Genomic DNA, 22,640 nt, shown 5'->3' on the forward strand with positions numbered 1-22,640 from the left:
CGTTGCTTGTACTTATGTTGGTGTTTGCTTTTTTTGGGTCTAATACTAATAATATGTATAAGCAAGTTAAAACAGAGGTGTGAAGAGGAAATCATACGAAAAGAAAAAGAAAACGTATAAATACCTTAATGCTAAACTTACTCTACTACAAGTTCAAAGTCACCGATACCAATGACAAGTATCTGATTTGAGCAGTACTTGAGTATTTGACTCGTATTGAACGTAGGCTCAAAGATGCACAAGTCCTCAACACCAATACACACGTTAGTGAAGAGCCAAGAACAGTTGATTTGTGAGGTTTTATTTCCTACAATACAAATCAAATTGTACAACATCAACACGACAACCTCGTCAACACGCCAGAATGAAACAAAGATCAAATACGTCAGTCAAAAAAGAAGCGAATTAGTAAAGCAACCTTTTAAAAAGGGATCTTAAGTTAATTAAATGACAATATCATGGCATTTTGTAGAAGAACCTTCAGTATTTAATGGACAAATAAAATGAAAGTAAATATCTCCTTGTATAGCCAGTAAATAAGCTAAATGTAATTGCTAATAGTAAATGTCAATTAAAATACAGTGGAGTAAAAAATAAACATATGGAATTATAAATGTAGTTGAGTAGAGAGTAAAAGTTACTTATATATTTGATACTCAATAAAAGTAGAAAGTAGCCAGAAAATTGCTACATTTACTCAAACACTTTATGCCACTTCATACTTTTGCTTATAAGCAGTTATAAGCAAAAGTATAGTAACCCAGGCTGCTTATCAAAGTGCATTCAAGCATTACTTTGGTTCACATCCAGAAAATCCTCTCTGAAAATGGTCTAAACCAGGGGTCTCCGATCTTTTCCCGAAAGGGCCAGTGTGCGTGCAAGTTTTCATTCCAACCAATCAATGGTCACACCTGATAGTCATTGAAAATGAAGATCATTAGATTTGAACAGGTAGAATTTGGTGTGGACTTGCTTGGTTGGAATAAAAACCTGCACCCACACTGGCCCTTTCTGGAAAAGATTGGAGACCCCCGGTCTAAACGATGATCTAATTGAATTTCAGTAAACATATGCGTTGGTGGTACAGGAACCAGACGTCATCACCGCCGTAATCTGAAGGTAACCAGACTGATATCTCAGTTTGACAACGTGACAAGTTTCAAAAAGCTGTTAGATTGTCTGGTGCGCTTCCATGTTTATACACTTGCAGCCTTTGGTTTCTAGCAGTTTCATAAAAATGATGTAAAGCTTTTTTTTAAAGAAGATACCATTGCAAGGCTGAAAGAAAGGTAAAAGTGTAGAGTCATTGGTGAAAAAATGCTTGCTGTGTAACCAGTGGCTGGAAAAGTGGCTGGAGGTTCGTCAAATCAAGGAAATGGCCCCTTTGTATAAAAAAAGGGTGGGTCATTGATTGATTGATTGATTGATTCAATCATTTTAAGTGACTGCTTTATCCTGGATAGGTTCTTGCTGTCTATCCTGGAAATACTGAGTACAAAGTGGGATTCTGCTATGTTGGACCTGGTCATGTTTATTGAGAAAGCATACCAGACCACCCAGACTCTGATACAAGGTCACGAAGCTTAGCCATGTGAAACTCAAATTAAATTGCCCCTGGATAGGCATGAGATTTGTTCTAGGTGGCTTCTAACCATGCACCAATAATCACACAGTAAGAAGTGTGTAGAAAATGGGGGTGTGGTTTAGTGGGAGTTTGTAGCAGGAGAGAGTGTTTAATGGCGATTTACACTTAACATAATTGATGGAAAGTTTTTAAGTAAATTTACTTCGTTGCTGTACTTTTTTGGCTACTTTTTCATTTTACTGAGTATCAAAGCTAAAAGCAAATATTACTCTCTACTCGACTACGTTTATAATTCAACAGATGTACTTTTTACTGCACTACATTTTGATTGACGATGAGCGTTACTAATTACATTTTGCACCTCTGATGAAGACGTCATTAAGGATCAACACTCTTCTACCCACATCTGCTGCCTGTGAGAGACTTTTTATCCCTGCTGGCCTCATTTTCAGTCCAAAAAGAGTTGGAATCAATTCCAAATCTTTGAGAAGCAGCTTTTGTTGAAGTTGAATTCAAATATTGGCCTCTCTCTGAGACTGAGAGCTGCATCAAATCTATGAAAAAATTATTTACTTTTATTTTATTTGTCTATTAAACAATAAATATTTGTCTATTTTGTGACATCTTAGTTAATGCAGGTATATCATTTGATTTGTTTTTTAGGAAATAAAACCACACAAATCAACAGTTTTTGTATTCAATCAGTTATTGGAATCAGTTCATTATAATGGAGTTTTGCAATAAGGCATCTATACTTTTACTCAAGCATGATTTTTGGGTCTTTACACCTCTGCTAAACATAAATCTGTGACGCCATTAAACATCTGATGACGCTCAATCATCACTAAGCAAAGGTTTTTTTTTTTCTTCTAAAAAGAAGCTGGTTCTACTTTCTGGATTATGATTTGCAATTCTGTCTCCACTGTCGTATCTTTGCTTTCTCTAAAATAACAAAAGATCCATTTTGATTTAGCAAACCGCAGATTGCACTTTCATCCCACCAGCATGGACTTTCCCTCATCAATCAACAGAGTTCTACAAAAAATACATTAAAAACATTGGAGCGCCCCCCCTCTCCCTCCCCCCTCCAAAAAAGCCCCACTGCTTTTATACGCAGGTCAATAATGAATCCAAAGGAATCTATTGTAATATAATATGCTATAAATGATTAAAATCCTTACTTCAGGGCATGCCTCATTCTCCCGACGATTCCCTCACGTTGTTTTCCATTCCTTCCTCTCTCTCTCTCTCAACAATCCAGGTACAGTAGCCCATGAAACTTTCATTCGCGACGTTCTGCCTTTTATCAGTCGTATCCCCAGGCAACGACGGCATACCAGATGTCTGCTGGAATCAAACAATGTTTCTCCAGAAATGCGGTCCTCTAGTGACTCAGCTTTACAACTGGAGATAACAAGAACTCTTGTCACTGAGACTCACACTTGTCCTCACATATTCCCTGTTTGGACCTAAGGAGAAAAACAGGGAGAAAACGAAGAGGAAAAGAAGTCAAATAAAGAGAAGGCTGTAGTCCCCAGTTTTGATTTGCCACGTAAAGCGTGGCATAGTCCTCTTGTTTGGGCTGAAGCACCTGAGGAACACACTATTAAAGCATGTCATCACTGTCAGTGTACTGTATCTTTGATAAAACAACACTCCTGCACTGGATTCTGTTGTGCCCCACATCTTATGCCTCATCCCCTCCTAAGCTTTCTTTCCCTCCCTTTCTCTCTCTCTCTCTCTCTCTCTCTCTCTCTCTCTCTCTCTCTCCTCCCTCCCTCCCTCTCTCAATCCATCTCTACATCCCACTCTCAGGCTCACATGCAGGGACTGGAGCAGAGTCTCGACTACAAATCAGCTCCACAGCTCATATCTCTTAAAGCCATTCAACACTTTCTGCTTTTCAACCAGGACTCCAGAACATATATGAAGAAGTATGTGATCACTCCAGGCACAAGCATATATCCCGACCTGGTTGGCTGGCTGCAGGTGTCACACTCCAGCGCTTCTGCTTATCACCTGAAATAAAGAGAAATTTTAGCAGGGGTTTACTGAGCTTCAGCTACAAACTGCTTCAGAATGAGACGCATTTACTGTATGTTTTAAAGGTTGCTCGTTACATATTCTGTGCATCTTAAATACATATGACGTGGTTTGAGAGTTTTGTAACACTCCAACATGCAGCGCAAGGCTGCACACACAGTCACAAGGAGCACCGACCTTCATAAGTCAGTGTGCAAAAGACATCGTCCTGCATACATCGGGAGCTGTGTGCATGAACAGCAAGTTAGACTGACCGACCGACCAACAGATTGACAGACAGACAGACAGACAGACAGACAGACAGACAGACAGACAGACAGACAGATAGATAGATAGATAGATAGATAGATAGATAGATAGATAGATAGATAGATAGATAGATAGATTTGACTATATTTATTGTCTATGTAGAATTTAAGGTTCTACATGCACAAAATCCCTTGAACTCCTGAAGACTTTTGAGCTGAAAGACCTTGAAACCATGACACTGTCCTTTTTACTGTGTTTATGTTGCTGTACGTTGGAAGATTCAGGATGCATATGAACTATATATGAATAATGAATATGATACAGCTGTTCTGTGAGCCAGATGTGAGTATTCCACCTACATGCATCTGTATAAATATTCAGATTAGGTTTATACAGTCGGTTGATTAGAAGAACACCATCTTCCAAGCTGCAAATAAATACATTAATATACTTATAAGTCATTATAATATATAAGTCATCACTGTTCAAATCATGAATGTTGAGTGACAGTGATTTTCTCCTGGAAACTAGACTGAAAGGTCAATTCTATAAAAACAATTTCAACTTTTACTATTTAAAAGTAGCTTGTGGGTTTTTTTTGTACAAAACCTTGCAGTCAATAAGCATCCATTTTTGACCATTTGGTTTTATAAATAATTGTGCAGAATGAGATCCAGATATTAAAATAACATTTGGACATTTTGAGTGCAAATACAATATACAAATGTGATATAAGAACCTGAGCCAGCTCTAAATCAATTTAACAGCAGAACTGTAAAATGTATTGGGTCATTAGGCAAAAAAAAAAAAAGATACAGGGTTGGTTCTGCCATGGCAGCTTGGACCAAATGCAACACTCCATTTCGCTGTATTCACATGCAGTGTAAATATGTTGTCTGGGCAGGAAAAGCCTCTCGATAGACCCCAGTCGAGTTGATTCATTTCACTGTTAGTCACCATGTCTATAAAAACAAGCTTTTTGGTGGATTTTCACGAAAACTTTGCCAGAGCCTTCCTGGAACTGGAAATGAAATTGTGTTTTGGCTATGCACACCGTTGGCATGTTTGGAGAGAAATAAGGACTGCGTAGAAGGAAAAGCTCACATAAGCAGTGTGGGAAATTCTGCAAGTGACAAATTGTGAAAATTTTGCATTTATTGGTACAGACTGATATCTTTAGAAGTACAAAAATACGCTATATGGACACAACTATTCATATGTGCTTTTTGAATATCCCATGTGCCCTTATAATAACCTCCACTCTTTAAGGAAGATGTTCCAAGATGTTTGGAGTGTTCTTGTGAAGATTTGCTCTCATTCAGCCACAAGGGTTTGGGTAAAAATCGGATACTGATGTAGGGTTATGGTGTGAGGAGACCTGGGATGCAGTCAGAGTTCATTTTCGTTGTTCAATAGGGTTTAAGCTCCATAGCAGGGAATCATCCACTCCAAACCATGCAAAGCAGATCTTCATGAAGCTGGATTTGTGCACAGGAGCATTGTCATGATGGAACATGATTAGATCCCCTAGTTCTAAGAAAATGTTATGACGTTAGGAAAGTTCATAAAATTGCATGATTTCAAATTTGTGGCAACAGTTTGGAGAAGAACCACATACGACTGGAAAATTCAGGTGTCAATACTTTTGTGAATATATTGCATATAATGTGTAGATTACATTATGTAATTTGTGCACAGGGGGGCAGTTTTGGGTCTCCTAGTTCAAAAGATGGAAAAATTGAATGCTACCACATGCAATAACATCCTAGAGAATTGTGTTTCTGCAGGTGTGGGGTAACAGTTTAAAGACGTCAAGTCAGCATTTATTATCATTTCAACCACATACACTGCAGTACACAGTTAAAACAACGTTGACGAAGCACCAAGGTGTGACATCAGACAACATCAATGAACAGAAAGGAACAAGGAACTACACAAACCTCAAAATGAACAACTAACAACGTAAAGTGCATACGTGTAAAATGTAGTGCAAACAAAAAGGGACGCCATAATAAACACGTGACACTGTAGCACCGACGAGTGCGGTTCGGAAAAGCGCAGCAGATGGAATGTCTGCATAAAAATAAATACTGACACAGCATGGAGTTCTAGCAGGAAAAAAATGTGCAAAACCAGCAATTTTTGTTGAAGAAGAACCACCTTCATCATAGGAGAAGAATCACCTCTGGCTGGAAAAAACAGTACTTTTGTTTATATACTGGATTTCAGAACAGAACAAAAACATTGATGTAGACTTACAGAAAATTAAATAAATGTAACTAATAAAGGCAAAAGAAAATAAAAATACATGAAAGTATGAAGATCTGTAAAATGACTCCAACTTACGGGTTACAGCAACAGACCTGGGCTTTCACAACCTACAAAACAACAAAAGTAAAATTCCTGTAAAAAAATGGAAAATGAAAATAAAGGCAATTTTCTAATAATACGCATTCCATTGCTTTATTCTACAGAATCAAATCAATATCAGTACTGTTTTAACTGTAACTCTCAAATGTAGCTTTTTTTGTATCAATCATATCTCTATATTGTGGTTTGTGATAATCACATATTCAACTATTGGTTGAAATGAATGAATAAAATGAATAGAATGTTATTTCATGCTTTCTGAGTTTTTTACTCTAATAAATGTTCGGATTCTCAAGTTTCAAAGAACCATTTGGACGTATGATGGAGTATTTCTGTGCCGAAAACACCCCCCTCCAGGTTCTTATAAGTTTCTCAAAGTTATTTTTATGAGTATGGCCCTTCATGATGGGTGGAATTCCTCGCTTGGACGCTTCTCCCGGGAAGATTGCATGAACACATCAACCAGAGCGAGAGCAAGAGAACGCCCATCACTATGCTTCATTTGTTTGCAGGACTCGCTTAAATAATTTTCAGGATCGAATATGTACGGCTGGGTCTGATTGTTAGCTGTAGTTCCTTTACGACTTTTTCGTTCATTCAAGAGTTTTTGCTTCTTTTTTATTTGCTATGCTAAAGCTGTGCCTGCGTATAACTCTTTAGCTCCGCCCATAGGACAACTCCAGGAGCTCAGCTGTTTCCATAGTGAAGCGTAAACCCGTATCTTTCTTTTCGACATTTTTTAACTAAAGACTCCTCAGCGATATGACGGATGCAGTACTACTCTATAGGTACTCGAGATTAACATGAGATTTGCCCAAACTCTGTGTGTTATAACCCCTTTAAACATCAGCACTATACAATCCCTACATCCACTATACAAACAGTCTTTTAAAAAACGTTTAGGTTCACAGCAAAAACAAGGATTTGAAATGAAACGCTTCAGTGTATGAACTCGCTCACTGCTCGCTCCTTTGGCCTCTTTCGAAATAATAAGAAAAGCCATGTGATATAGTCATCCATCATGAGCCAAGGTGTGTGTATGAGCGACTCCTGGGCTGCACTCTGAGATACTTGATGGATGACCTCCTCCTCTTTGGACCCCTCAAAGCTCAGAGACTCGGTCAGGTCTTCCCTCCTGCCATCATGCCTAAATCCAGACACAGGCGTCCTCCTCTACTTTCTCTCAGTCTGGACAGCAAAGGGAGGGATGTTGGGAGAGAGGGATGGTTGGAAGGGAGGGATGGTGGGAGAGAGGGATGGTTTAGAGGGACGGATGGCGGGAGAGAGGGACAGTTGGGAGGGGTCGATGGCAGGAGACAGGGATGGTTGGGATGGAGAGATGGCGGGAGAGAGGGACGGTTGGGAGGGAGGGATGGCAGAAGAGAGGGACGGTTGGGAGGGAGGGATGGCGGGAGAGAGGGATGGTTAGGAGGGAGGGATGGCGGGAGAGAGAGACAGTTGGGAGGGAAGGATGGCAGGAGACAGGGATGGTTGGGAGGGAGAGATTGCGGAGAGAGGGACGGTTGGGGAGGGATGGTGGGAGAGAGAGAGAGTTGGGAGGGAGGAATGGTGGGAGAGAGAGACGTTGGGAGGGAGGGATAGCGGGAGAGAGGGATGGTTGGGAGGGAGGGATGGTGCTCTCTACAATTTCACTAGCCACTATTAGAGCAGCGTTGTAAATTCGCCATGAGTAATGATGTAAATTGTCTGAATTGAGATCACGTCCAAGAAGAATCCTCTTGGATGACAATTCGGAAAAATCGTAAAAATAATCCGGAAGAATGCAAAAACGTTGAGGGTCATTAAAGATAAATAACAGCACCTCTGCCATTGTAATGTCTAAATAATGCAGCAAACGGCAACACTATTGTCTATTGTATATGGGCTATTATAATGACTAAATGGTACTGAATCATACTGTGAATAGTATACCAGCACGTTAGCCAACGTTTCCCTGAAGTTGATCAAGTGTGGCTGGGAGAGAGGAACATTACTGTCGCAAATCTTGAGAAAATGAGGCGGTAATTCAAAATACACAATAGGAGTGCATTATTTTATTACGCTAAGTGGCCATCGCAAGATACGTACGGCTCGATTCCGCGAGCCGTAAGAAATCCACGGTTCCATTTAGACGAGCAATTCGTTGCCTCCTCATTACGAGAAAGGCACAAACAGCTCAGTCTATTCGGGCACGTCTTCCATTTCGTCCCGTCTCAGCATGATACTACTATCCGTTAGCATTCGAGTTTTTCGGATTTGATATTTTGCTATTTGATAAGTTGCATCCCTGGGTGCTTAAGTGCTCCCTGGGGTTTTTTCTCTGTGAGATTTGTTTTCAATTTTCGGTCAAATAAAGTGGCAGCAGAAAATAGTCTTATAGTGCCGATTGTCAGAGAGAAAAAGGACAAAACAGGAAAAAAAAAAATTATCGTTGCAGATATGAGCAGTATTTGACAGCCTTATCATGGAGAGCTTAACTATGCACTTAGAATATGATTTGGTCAAATGGCTTGCTAATGTACAATAAAGACATTCATGCTCTAATCTTACAGGCAACACACACATTTTCCTTTATCCGTTCATTCATTCATTCATTCATTCATTCAATCATTTATTTATATATATATATATATATATATATATATATATATATATATATATATATATATATATATATATATATATTTATATATTTATTTCTTGGCTCTATCCTACAGTATTCCCTGTTGCTTTTCATTTGCCTTGTTGTCTACTCTCTGGGAGTTTCTGTGGCTCTGAGGCAGCACAAACCTCCTTGAAGGAGAAACACATCGCTCTAATTCACCAACACACCAGAAAGCTGTTTTGACCCCAGTAGGAGGTAAAAAGCCCTTCTAACTAGACAAGGCAGAGTACAAGATATGAATGCTTTTTAAGCCCTCACACTCCTGCATGATCTCCTCAATAAAAGATTCAGCGACCCTCGTGTTCATTTTGCAGCGCGGTGAAAACCGAGCGCGATTGCCGAAACGAGAGGGTTGTTTGACAAGCAGTTACAATTGGAGACAAAATAAGCATCCGATTGCTCAAGAGCGGAAAAAAGAAAAAACAATTTAATCTGCCTTGCCGACATGGAAACGGGCCAAAACGCTGTAAATGATTCAGGTGGTGCTGAGATCCTACTGCAAACTACTATCTTGTGCTGCCAAGTGGTGCAACAGAAAAGCATTCACCTTATCAGCAGGAAATCAAGTTGAAATTACTATACTGCCAAAGCCACCTGTGACTGGGGGTCCGAAGATTCCACTTTTTTTGCCACTTTTGCCTCTGGTTTGCTTATTAGGCAAAAATTCATACCGATAGTTTTTCCGGGCCGCTGTCCTTGTGTCGTTATTTAGAGGCGAATCACTGATGCCACGTGCTGTTTGCTGTTTGCTGGTAGTCACTCCAGATTATCGCATTTTGTATTACAGACCGACCCCACCCGGTTAAATAAAGGAATGAATATGTGGCCCTCACAGAAAAACATTTGGGGTTTTTTGGTCTGATGTGTCAATTACAACAAAGCTAGCCAATTGTGGACCTCCGTTGCTAAGGTATGCAGAAGAGAGCAGTCTGTAATTTCCTTGAGAATGTTCTGCCACTCTAAAATGTAGCATGAACAGCACATGCAAGCTTTGACCCTACTTATAAAGTGTTGCATGAAAGGGGAAGTGGTAGCTCTGGGGCCAGTTGGATTTATCTGAAGGTTGTGAGTTCACATCCCAGCACCACCAAGCTCTGCTGGGCCTTTGGAAACTAAGGGCCTTTGCTGGGCTCCTACACAAGGCCCTTAACTTTCAACTGCTCTGATGTATAAATGAGATCATTGTAAGTCGTTCTGGATAAGTCGTCCTGCAGTATGTGATAAATGTAAATGAAAACCTGAGAAGGCTCACTAGTGGTTGGGAAATTGCAAATGACCAAATTTGGCTAAAAAGGACAAAAACAAATCCGCCAGACCCTCATGCATTTGTTTTTTAACTCTGTTTACTGATGCAAGTAACACATGCTTGGGATACTAAAGCAGGCAATAAAAAGGGGAAAAAAAAGCTTAATGACTTTTAAAAACTTAAGGGAATTAGACTCCTTTGTGGAGCTTGCTTTCGCAACAATTTAATGAAAAACAACAACAGCCGGTATTGAGCCATTAAATCATTGTCAGCAATTATATGCACAACATAAATGGCATGATCATAATGCTCAGCGATCTAGCCTCAGCCTGACATCTGTGAACTTCCATAAATCCATTTAGTGTCGTGTCTGTTGTGAGCTGGAGCTATCTGTCATCGCATCTCTCCCCACCATCCATCTGCCTGCAGAGCAAGAGGTGCCCGAAGCTTATTCATTTTTCACAACGCCGCTTCACTGCGAGGACTGCAATGCATCCGACGATTCAACAAAGAGCAAATATAGACAGGAAAAATAACAGACCTTGAACTTTTTTTTTTTTTTTTTTGCAAATGGATTTCTCCATCATAAGCAAACACACCGTCCTTTAGAAACGATGCTTTATGCAGTGGGAACTAACAGAGCAGCATTGCACTGTGCCATATTTTCCTTTTCCATTAAGGAGTTCCATGCTGCTTAATTATGAATGATAAAGAGGGAACATGCCTCCTCATTTTATATATATATATGTATATCGCAATAAAATTTGACGATGTGATGCAACTATTTAAAAAAGTATGCAGTGTATACAAGTTGTCATTTGTAACACATCGTTTTAAATATAATAATATTCATAGATATTCTATACTAAATTACAAAGCTAAATTAAAAGCTATAACTTAGAAATATGTAGAAAGTGACCAATAATTTTTATATGTAGATTTATTTCTACTCCCTAAACTGTTTCTCGAGCGCGTTCTCACAGTTGCTACGTGAATATGACGTATCACAACACTGCGGAGGCCGAGGCGTGTCCTGAGAGTCACATACAAAACATATTAACATGGCAGAGGTAGAGCTGCATCTTCCTGGATGGAACAGGAAAAGAACCTCTGGATTTCAATATATACAGTATAAACATATATATATATATATATATATATATATATATATATATATATATATATATATATATTCTGGTAGATGCTGATCTATTTCATATTTTTAGCGATAGGAATAGGACAGAAATATGGTCGAAATATTCTCTTCTTGCCTGGGAATGTGGCTAATCCTCTGGGGTTGTTGGAATCACTGCTGAAAGGAAGTGGCATATGGTTATCAGATGGTAGAGGCAGTGAAATGACACGCCTGTTCAGACCCAACACAAATAAACCAGGTCAAATCAGAAGCATCTTAAATCAGATACTCTGCCAAGGCATCAGCACTATTTATGCACACTCTCGACTGCTGAACACACTTCGCTGCGTTTCTGTGAGGAAAGCAAATCTCGGACGTGTTTAGTAATGATAATTTCAAGAGATTCGAGCTCGGAAGAATTGATGCGGTGCACCAGATGAGCCTTTATTACAAGTAGATTTACACAAACTTTTCCATTACTGGTTGGAACACTGGAACATTTTCAACAAAGCTTTTTACTCATGCAGTTTTATATTTCTTTTGTAAATATGCTGACACAAGGCCAAAAACAATGTATTACGATCTTTACTTTTTTACACGTAAAAACTGGTGAAATGTATTGAATGGGTTTTTTAGGAAGATTCAAAGGGAAATTGTACGTATTTGAAAATGGAAATAAATGCCTTTTTTTACACCATAATCATTATAAATAATAAAACTGTAATGATATGGCAGCACATACACTTATATGTAGCTGTTCATAGTGCAAATTAAACACAAAATATTCTTTTCAATATCAGAAAATAATTAGTCATGTAGATCCTCTGAATTTAATTTTATTTAAATATATATACATATATATAAAATCAATTAATGATGCTAATAGTTAATTCATGTGGGTTAGTATGAAGTATTGCACATGGATCTCCAACCTTTGGTTCACCAGTTTTGTTCTTAAAATATTCTCATATGCCTTTTTTGCTGGAATAAACTCACTGAATTAGATTAGAATCACTCACATGAATTTTTGTCTATGAATATGTATTAAATTATTCCCAATAGTCCATTCTCTTTATTTCATAGCGTTTCTCTCAGATGCTTCTGCTGCACCACAGAGTGAAACTTTCGATCCAATGAGATACTTCAGGCTTTTTTTAGTATAAACTCTATATTGTCTGAAGCTGTTGCTTTAACCAATCAGATTGCGGTTTGCCCACTCACAGGCGTCTGAACATGTCAGCAATTCCGCATTCTTTGACTGGATTTTCAGAAAGCTCACTAGTCATAGCTTACAACCCACATTGGCTACACAAGCTTGGAAATATTCATGTAGATTTAATAGCCGTGTTTATTTTTTTCATTCCACAACAGCTGACAGAGGAAAATAAAATCGATTTGGTTGCAGATACACTTACAAGGAGATTTTTCTAGAGGGACCTTTCAAAAAAAGCTGGACATCGTAGGGAAAGGTCGGCCAAAACGGTTCCAAACAGTTAAGCTTTTTCATGGACCGTTTATACTGTTGTGTTTCCTTTCCTGAGGAATTTGCACAAAAACATACAATTTGCCTTCATTTTAAATCCCCAGGAAAACCTAATGTACTTAAAAAGAATACACAGAAAACCTGTGATCAGTTTATGAGGTAAATATCGATGCTTCTGTTAGAGATGAGGTATGCAGGAGGTGCGGTTGTGGCTACAGTGAAAGGAAACTTGTTGAATCGTGTTCATTGGGATTTTTGCTTTAGTAATTATTAAGTAATTATCTAATGAATCCCCACATATTACACACATGATGTTTGAAACATGAAACCTGCCTGCGAAAACTGTATTTTAGATAAAAGTCTTCATAATTTTAGCTAAAAGCTGCTCTCTCTCTTTTTTCTGGTTTTTGCTAACCTCCTCCACTGAAAGAAACTTTGATGGATGTTTGTGTAACACTCATTCATGTGGAAAGGATTTTCTAAAACCGTACCGTATGTAAAAAGCGGATAGTAAATAGATTTGTATAGTGTATAATAAATAAATAAATAAATCAGTGACGTATCTATAGACATTCTTACCAGAATGTTCTTGCAACCCCAAAGAAACTTCTCCACAGCCTGGTACTGCGTTGAGACCCGATAATTGAGAAACTCTGATATGCAGTATTTCAGTGCAATGGAAACTCCTGGCATTTCTCCTCCTTGAGTTTTGCATGCTAGTTCAGCTTTATATGATATCATTATGATGTGACTAATTTGTGTAATTTCTCAAATTAGCCCGCTGTAATGCTAAGATTAAGTTTCCAATTGAAACAGTACAATTCATCTTAATTCAATTCATTTGATTTCTATAGCATTTTCAACAATAAAAGTATTGTCACAAAAGCTTTACAGAAAATAAATTATAAAATCAACCCTATAAGTTTAATTGCTAATTAAATGAAATTTCTAATATAAATCTCAACATTGGATATTCATTTATTGTAGTTTCCACATTACTGAGTTCACCAGCCGCTCATTGATGAACACCGTTCATGGCATTTTAGCTTTGAGCTATTACAGCAGACCTGTTGGCAGTAATTGCAGTTCAAAGTATATTCATGGTTCATGGTTCATCGTATGATCCACACTAGACCAGTGTATCGTTATTTCATGACGGCTACAACAAAACCGAGCTAACAAAAACTGTTGGCTTTTCTAATCTGTACGTATTTCAAAGGACCAAACTATTAACACAACGTGAGCACAAATGACAAAAAAACTAATATAATTATCATCACATGCTCTGATCTGAGCGCCGATGTCACATTATATTAAGGACTTGCTTACAGTTGTCATTATTTATTATGCCGTTATTACAGTGTCTCCTATACAGCTTCCTTCGGTTTCTCTTCTACTTGTTCTGGTCTACTCTCTTCGTTTTGAAAAGCGTAAAAAACCTGTACAAGTCCTACATGATAGTGAGATGAGGTCACATCCGAACAATCACAATGTTCATCAGAGGTTTTGAAGCAGTTCAGCATTATAACATTTGACGTTTTCACTGGTATAAACATATTTATACCAAACGTATTCCTTTGCATGTCGTACAGCTAAAACTTTTGTTTATCATAGATTATTTTGGACTTCAAGTGCAAAACTATAGAATTAATAGAAAAATTTAAATGTTTCTGGTATGAATGAGTGAGACTGTGGCTGATTTTTTTCCAGCCCAAACTCTGGATTCATACAATGTATCAACGGCAACAAATTGAAATACAGCTTACTGCTATTAGCTGGCCAATTTTTAATGCACCAAAAGTTTGTGGACACCCCAATATCATGTCCAGATGTGGTTGGAGGCATGTTGTATTAGGTTGGAAAGGGAAGAACTGGAGTGTCCTGCACAGAGTCCTGATCTTCTCAAACTCCACTGAATACCTTTGGGATTAGTCCCTGATGTCATTAATGTTTTTTTTAATCTACTGAAAAAAATGAAATACATTTGGAAAGAGATGCCCAAAAAAAACATCTGGCTGAGATCAGTATTGGTCATTTAGTGTAGACCGATCATGCAGAACATTATGACGACCTGTGTTATATTGTTCTGTATATTGACCTACCTTTTGTTACCAAAACAGTTCGAATATTAACAGCATTAACTACTTCAGCAGTTTTAACTACAGGAGCACGTCTGTTAAATCAAACCACATAGACCAGCCTTCGCTCACAACATGTATCAATGACTCTGTTGCTGGTTTACCACTGTTGCTTCCTTGGAGCACTTTTGACGCTTGGATACAGTCGTCTAGACGTCACAATTTGTCAAACTCGCTCAAAACCCTACGTTCGCCCATTTTTCCTGCTTCTACCACGTCAACTTTGAGGACAAAATGTTCACATGCTGCCTAATATATCACACTCACTAACATGATGAAGAGAAAATCAGTGTTATTCACTTCACCGCTCATACTATTATGTAATTGTGGGAAAGCTGACGGTTCAGGGAAGGAGAAATCACTCAGGACAGAACCAGTTCAAGATGAAATTGTTTATTTTCAGTGTTCAGTGCTATTTCAGAAGCTCATAGGCACACACACCCCGGCACACCCTCTCGCTCCTTTTTATATGTTCCCCCTGAACACTGCAAGAGAGAGAACATTCGTTAGTCAAGATTTCCCTCAGGTGTGACATTCCTACGCCTTTCTGCTCCCAGCCTCGCCCTCCATTCACAAACCAGCGCTTGGTCACGCCCCCGCTGCCACAGTAATGTTATGTATGCCTGGTCGGTGTATGTTACAAGCTATTTTTTTGAAGCATTTAGTTGTTATAGGGCTATTTAAGAATTCTTTAAGATTCTAGTCCTGTTTTTTTATCACTCCTGTTTGCTATGCTGCTCGCTCTACGTGAGTGGCATCGGATCGAATGCAAAGTGAATAGACGAAGCCCTGCTCAGACACCCTTCTGAATAAGGACTTGTGAAGGGGATTTAACATGCCCCTTCTAGAGGCCTGTGAGGCAGCATGGCAGGTAAGTGACAGGCTTTCTGAAACAGCAAATCCATCCTGCTCTCTGGTCCTCCTTCCGCAGCTGCTGTCTGAGCGAACGCCGCTGCCTGCATCTCAACAGCTCACAAATGTTACCAGAGTCTCTCCAGAGCTTTGAGCAGTGCCAGGGCGATAAACATTCTGAAATATAAATGTGGGTGTGCATCATTTTGAAGATGTGCCATTGCAGTAGGTGGGACGTAAACATCTGCGAACATCTGGGGTTCTCGTTTCTTGCTGAATAGATTACAATAGGAATCTATAAGTATGGAGATATCAGTGTTTTCCCAATCACATGTGGTTCTTCTTCAATCTGTTACCACAAATTTTGCAGGCACACAATTGAAGAGGATGTCTTTGGACATGGGAGCATGAAATATTCCCTCCACTTGAACCAGGAGACCCAAACCTGTTTCAGCCATCTCCATGAAGAAATACGGATTGGATTGGAAGATTTGGAAGCTTTGTGGCTCATGCGTTCAAATCCCAGTCATACCAAGCTGCCACTCCTGGGCACCTTAGAAAGACCCTTAACTCCATAGCTACTCATTTATTATATGAATAAGATCAATTGTAATTCCCTCAATAAAGGTGTCTGCCAAATATCATACATGTAAATGCATTGAACACCTATGGGATGAATCGGTACGCTGACTGCACCTTGGTCTTCTCACCTCACCTACATCAGTACTTGACTTTCTGAATGCCCATGTAGTTGAATGAAGCACACTCCAAAATCTATGGGAACATCATCCCAGAAGAGTGGAACTTATTAGAACAGCAAATTTAGACTGAATGTGGAATGGGATGTTCAAAAAAACTTCCACAAGCTTTTGTACCAAACTACTTTCCTTTAATCCTCCTTTAAACCTGAACATATAAAAACACTCCAAAAATATTTAAAGTTCATTAAACCCGTACTCCGACATCAAATAACGTAAACCATTTCCATGTCGAACTGCTTCAGGCTTTAAACACATCAATGTCATATATCTGACAACTGTGCCTTTATTACCAGCATTCATTTACGCATTGTGTTTCCAGACGTCTGTTGCTATAAGCATCACTTATATTATAAGTACAGAACAATAGGTAATAAAAAAAGCATTGAGGATATTTGCTAACATACGGACATATTGAATTGCCCACAAAATCAACCACCCTAATGAGAGAGCATTGGCTTTTTCCAAGATATATTCAGAAGAATAAACACTCATTTATAAGAAAGCGTCTCATAAATTCTTCACCCTATTAGCGTTTTGTTTGCATCGCCGTCCACTTGTTTTGGTCCTTTAAAGTCTTGTTGATTGTTTTGTCTATTACCGAGCCTTTTATTTCAGTGTTGTGTGTGGTGATCTTCACCTGTATTACCATTAATGATTAGAAATGTGTTTATGATGACCCCTCCTTCCCGCGATTTTACCTGCGATGTGGATTCCGCCCATCTCTACCGCATGTTGTCATGACACTGAGTGTTTGTTTTTTTCTCGTCCATGAGCGAATTTTTTTATTGTGTTTTTTTTTTTCTTTTTTTTTTTAGAAAAAGCCTGTAGCATACAAATCACACTGTTAGATATGCACATTTAAAGTCAGCGATAAAGCCCGTAATCGATATATTAGAATGCAGGTCGGCCTGGAAACAAGACCCTGAACAAAATACTGTTACCTGCTTAAGAGAAAAGTTTGCGAATAATCTACACACAAACGTTTTCATGTGTACACTTGAAACTATTTAACAAACCTGTCGGGACACATATGCGATTTCTCCACAAAATTGGAATCACGCAATTGTAAGAACGTCTTCGGCTGCTGTGCCATTCAATTTTTCCTTCATTAGAACTAGGGTACACAAATCTGTTCCTGCGTGACGATGCCCCTGTGCACAAAGCCAGCTCCATGAAGATGCTTTACATGGGTTGAAGTGAAAGATCTCCTGCTGTAGAGCTCTGACCATCAACCCTACTGGAATGAATTGGAACGCTGACTACACCCCAGGCCTCCTCATCTCACCTACATCAGTGTACCTGACTGTACTAACACCCTTGTGGATGAACGAGTAGAAATAGCCACAAACACACTCCGAAATCTAGTGGAACATCTTCCCAGAAGAGTGTAGGTTATTATAACAGCAAATGGAAAATAAATGTGGATGTTTAAAAAGCACACACCAATTTTATGCTGTTTACACTTAACTTTTGTCTATGTAGTGTGCACGTGTGTGTATATATATATATATATATATATATATATATATATATATATATATATATATATATATATATATATATATATATGAGCATGAGATATATGAATGAGCAGGTGTGTCTAAACTTTTGGTCTGTACTGTATAAACAAAAAAGACAAATCTACAATGATTATTTCCACACACACACACACACACACACACACACACACACACACACACACACACACACACACACACAGAAATAATGTGTGTGGAAATAATCATTGTAGAGTTGCCTTGTTTGTCCCCATGTAACCTGGTCTTTGCAAATTTGTTTCTTTCGTCTTTATTATTTTCTATATTAATTTTTTTTTTTTCAGTTTATGAGTCTCAGTTGTTCCGCAATTATTTTTACCAGCGTTTCCTTCAGTCTAATCTTTCTATTTCAATTACATTTTAATAAATTACATTTTACAAAATTGTTTTATAAATCAAATATATTATTCGATATTAAAAATCAGTGCATGTGTATGTATTTCGAGTTAATTTGTGCATAAAAAGGAACTTTATTACTTACTATTTCAACCACAATATCAACAATATGTGTTGAAAAAAAATTTATGATCTTATTAAATCATTACCTCCTCTTGTTGAGCGTGTTCTATTCAGGTCCGTGTTAACATTCCTCGCAGGTGGAAGAAAGTAACAGGGAATCATGCATAATTGGTTTATATGGTCGATACGCATCCTGCGCACTTCAGTGTGGACGTGTTGGAGCCGTTCCCCTCGGCCTTGTCATCTGTGTTGATCTTACATTGACATGTGTACTGTTGTGACCTTGCTTTACCTTAGCTACATGGAATGAGCTTACTGACGCCCATGACAGAACATTTCAGAAGAGGATTCAGCAACATATCTCTGACCTTTGAGGAAAAGTAACTGAAAAAGGCATAATTAAAGATATTATTAAAAAAAATCCAAAATTTAAACCTAATAATCAGAATAATTTTATACATAACCATGGAGTACAACTTTGCCAGATGTACAATAGTCAATATAAGAGTTTGAATTCGCTGAACAGTTTTGTGAACAGCTGATAACTTTAATGGAATTTGTATTCAGTGTCATCAACATGAGGACGAGTTCCATTTGGAGGAACATTTATACTATCTCAGGGAGTTTGTTCTCGCCACTGCCGCCAATGGCGTGCTCTTTAGGAATAAACATGTAAGACGTATAGGGACTAATTTACAATGCTGAATTTTATATTCGTAATATGTTTATTTCTGAAAAAGCTACTTTGGGCTAATTTCCATTGTTAAAAACAAACACAGTATAAAAATTGATATACCATACAATTCTATACACTATGCTAATCAAAGTGAATTGAAATTGGAATCGATTTAGGTATGAATTGGGATTTTATTTTTTAAATACGAACCCTAAAAACAATGTATCTTCATGAAAGCAAATGTACCACATGAAAGCAAATCATCTTAAAATCGCCTTGAGGAATTCTTAGAAATGCTAATATTCTGCTCCCACATCCAAAGACATCCTCTACAATTGTGTGCCTCCAACTTTGTGGTTACAGATTGGAGAAGAACCACACGTGCATCTTCTCGGATCATAAGGTACTGAATGTGTTTGGTTTAGGTCTGGGTCAGCATTCGTCATGGGTTAAAGAAAGACGCATCAGTTTGAATTTGACTGATATGAAGGTGATTAGTGGTGAAGGAAAAACTCCCTCAGACGATTTGAGGAAGAAACCTTGAGAGGAACCTGTTCTTATCTGGGAAAATATTTTTGATGTTAAACAGAGTTATTGGCAAAAACGTACATACATAAGTACAGTACTGGATTTCTTTCCACCACTGCTCCAAGCCAAGTGTGTGTTTCCCCCATTTATCCAATTTAACCCAGTTCGGTTGTGCTGCTTAGATACACACACCCACTGAGCCTAGTCTTTCCCTCTTGGTGAAAATCATCTTTGTTAGCTGAATGAATAACAAATCTCCCATTTGCACTGAATTGCCTTGCTGAGATGATTTCAGCACAATGGAGCCTCATAAGCAATATGCAATATGTTTGTTCCATCTCGACTCTTTCCCCATTACTGTTGATGTGTATAAAAAAGCAAACGGGTTCAAAAGGAAGCTCGGGACCTTTTGCTTAGAATTAGGAATGCAACCATTTTATTTTCGCTATCAATTCTGACTTTTACTCACCCGCTTAAATTATAGGGTGCAATCTGAATGTGCATCCATAAACAGCAAACAAAGAAGGAGGGAAAAAAATGGCCTATCCATTAAACAAAGACAATTCATTCTGTTATATGAAGTAAAAAAAAAGAAAATGCTAATCTTGAGGAAAGATATTAATTTTGAAACAATGCCACAGATTCAGGATTATTATTATTTTTTGTAAAACAGCTTGAATGAATTAAAGCAGGAAAATAATACAAAACAAAAAATCAATTCAATCAAAGAGCAAAATTAGAGAAACAGTGACACTCAAAATCCGAACAGACTTTAGCTTCAAAATTCAGCAGGGTTGATAAGGTGGGCTGGTGGAGTTTGCTGGTTAGAGACAACAAGTACTAGAAAGCATGAGGTAGAGTGACCAGAGCAAGAATCTCTTCATGTGGAAAAACAACCACAATGCCGAAAGCCAAAGTCGGACGAAGTACACACAAACCGTTTACTTGAGTTCAAGTAGAGATACACCATGTGACTCCAGTAAAAGTCAAAGTGTCCCTTTAAACTTTCACTTGAGTAAAAGTACAAAAGTATTTTGCCTTCAAATGTACTTAAGTATCCAAAGTACTACAATTTATTATAACTGTAATGTTCCTATTATCATTTTTGTCACAAGATTCTTCCTTTATCAAGTTAGTTGATGTGAAAAGACTCTAATGTGACTCCCAGCACACTGATCTATTAATAGAATGATATTAATGAGTCAAACACTGATTGATATCAATCACAATGTTAATGAGCCCAAAACCTTCTTTTTAAAAAAAATGTTTTAACTACTTAAAAAAAAATTCTGTTTGATGTTGAACTGATGCTGAACTGTAAGTTGGTGATCAGTAGATACACCAAGCGTCAATCCAAACAAGTTCATCAATAAAAAGGATCGACTGATTTCGCAAAATGTAAAAAGTCTCTATAAATGGAAATACTACAGTAAATTGCAGAGACATGAAAAAGCCACTGAAGTACATTAACAAAATATATTTACCTCCTTACTGTCCACCGCTTGATGCACCAGTAAATCCATCATATGTCCACTTGAGGAGGAGCATTTTGAGAGACTGCATCAGCCAAGGGAAGAGGACCTCCGTATGGCCATTAATGCTACTGCAGATGTACACATGGACTTCCTCCCAGACTCAAGCTGCTCACAGGAGTCCAATTCATTTAACTGTTTCCAAGAGCAGCCAAGCTGAAATTGAATACACTGCACCTTTGGGCTAATCTCTAATTGTATTTCTATTGATGACTTGATTAGTTTAAAAAAAACATGGCGAGAGAATCGGCTTTCGGCAGCAGTTTGACTGGGTTACATTTTCACCACTGCAACAACTGGATCAAATGTATCGCTCTAAACAGTCTGAAACTGCTATCGCTTTGAGTTGGGGGAAGTGATAGCTCAGTGGTTGAGGCTCTGGGTTTCGGATCAGAAATTCAGGGGTTTAAGCCCTGGTATTGCCACGTTGTTAGTATTGGGGCCCCTGAGCAAGGCCTCTAAAAGTCTGTACCCCAAGGTTGTTGTTGTCTCATGGTGGACCCTATGCTCTGACCCCAGCTCCTAACATCTAGTGGATCATTTACGAACGATTTGTTCATTTTAAATGAAACTTTAATGTGACTCAGATGAAGACTCCGTGGGTTATGTACAGGAAACACAATTGAGTAGTTTACTTTTAGACTTGTTTAGTCCAAGTGATTCGTTCTTCTATGTAGTGCATTACACTGAACACTGGAGTCCTTTGGTTTGAGTTCATTGTTTTTTTGTCACGTTATGCTGTTATACACTATATGGACAAAAGAATTGGGACTTTCACCTGACCTTCCCAGCCACATGTGGTTCTTTCCCAAACTGTTATCGCAAAGCTGAAGGCACACAATCGTATATATGTTTTTGGATGCGGTACCATGACATTTTCCCTTCACTTGAACTAGGAGACCCAAACCTGTTTCCGGCATGGCAATGCCCCTTTGCACAAAGCATCTCTGTGAAAATCTGCTTTTCATGGGTTCTCCTGATAAAGAGCTCTGAACTTAATCCTATTGAACACTTTTGGGATGAATTGGAACTGAGCACAAATGTCCACAAGCACACTAAAAAACATCTCCAAAAAGTGGAAGGAAACATAAAGGCAAATTGGGACTAAATGTGAAATGCGATGCTCAAAAAGCACATACCAAATTTATGACCAGGTGTCTGCAAACTTTTGGCAATATAGTGTAACTTTTGGGAATATAAATGATTGTAATTACAGTCAAAGTGTCAAAGTTTGTGTATGTAGATGTGTTGGGGAATCTGCTTATTGAAAATGTAACATTGTATTTCTGCTTAAAAAAAGGAAATGAATTAAACATTTTGATGAACGAGATTCAAAGAACCAAATCGCTAAAATAATCTGAT

At 38.3% G+C, this 22,640-nt stretch overlaps 1 protein-coding gene across 1 annotated transcript in view; it reads right to left on the bottom strand.

The window, feature by feature from the left end:
* lrrc4cb (leucine rich repeat containing 4C, genome duplicate b) overlaps nt 1–3,251 on the bottom strand; it is a 53,373-nt gene extending 50,122 nt beyond the window's left edge. Inside the window, exon 1 of the mRNA XM_046839985.1 lies at nt 2,767–3,251. The gene's annotated coding sequence lies outside the window, so the exon portion shown is untranslated. The remainder of the gene's footprint in view (nt 1–2,766) is intronic.
* Between the last annotated feature and the right edge of the window lie 19,389 nt (nt 3,252–22,640).

Source organism: Silurus meridionalis, chromosome 26 (genome assembly GCF_014805685.1).
Source record: "Silurus meridionalis isolate SWU-2019-XX chromosome 26, ASM1480568v1, whole genome shotgun sequence".
Classification (NCBI taxonomy): Eukaryota; Metazoa; Chordata; class Actinopteri; order Siluriformes; family Siluridae; genus Silurus; species Silurus meridionalis.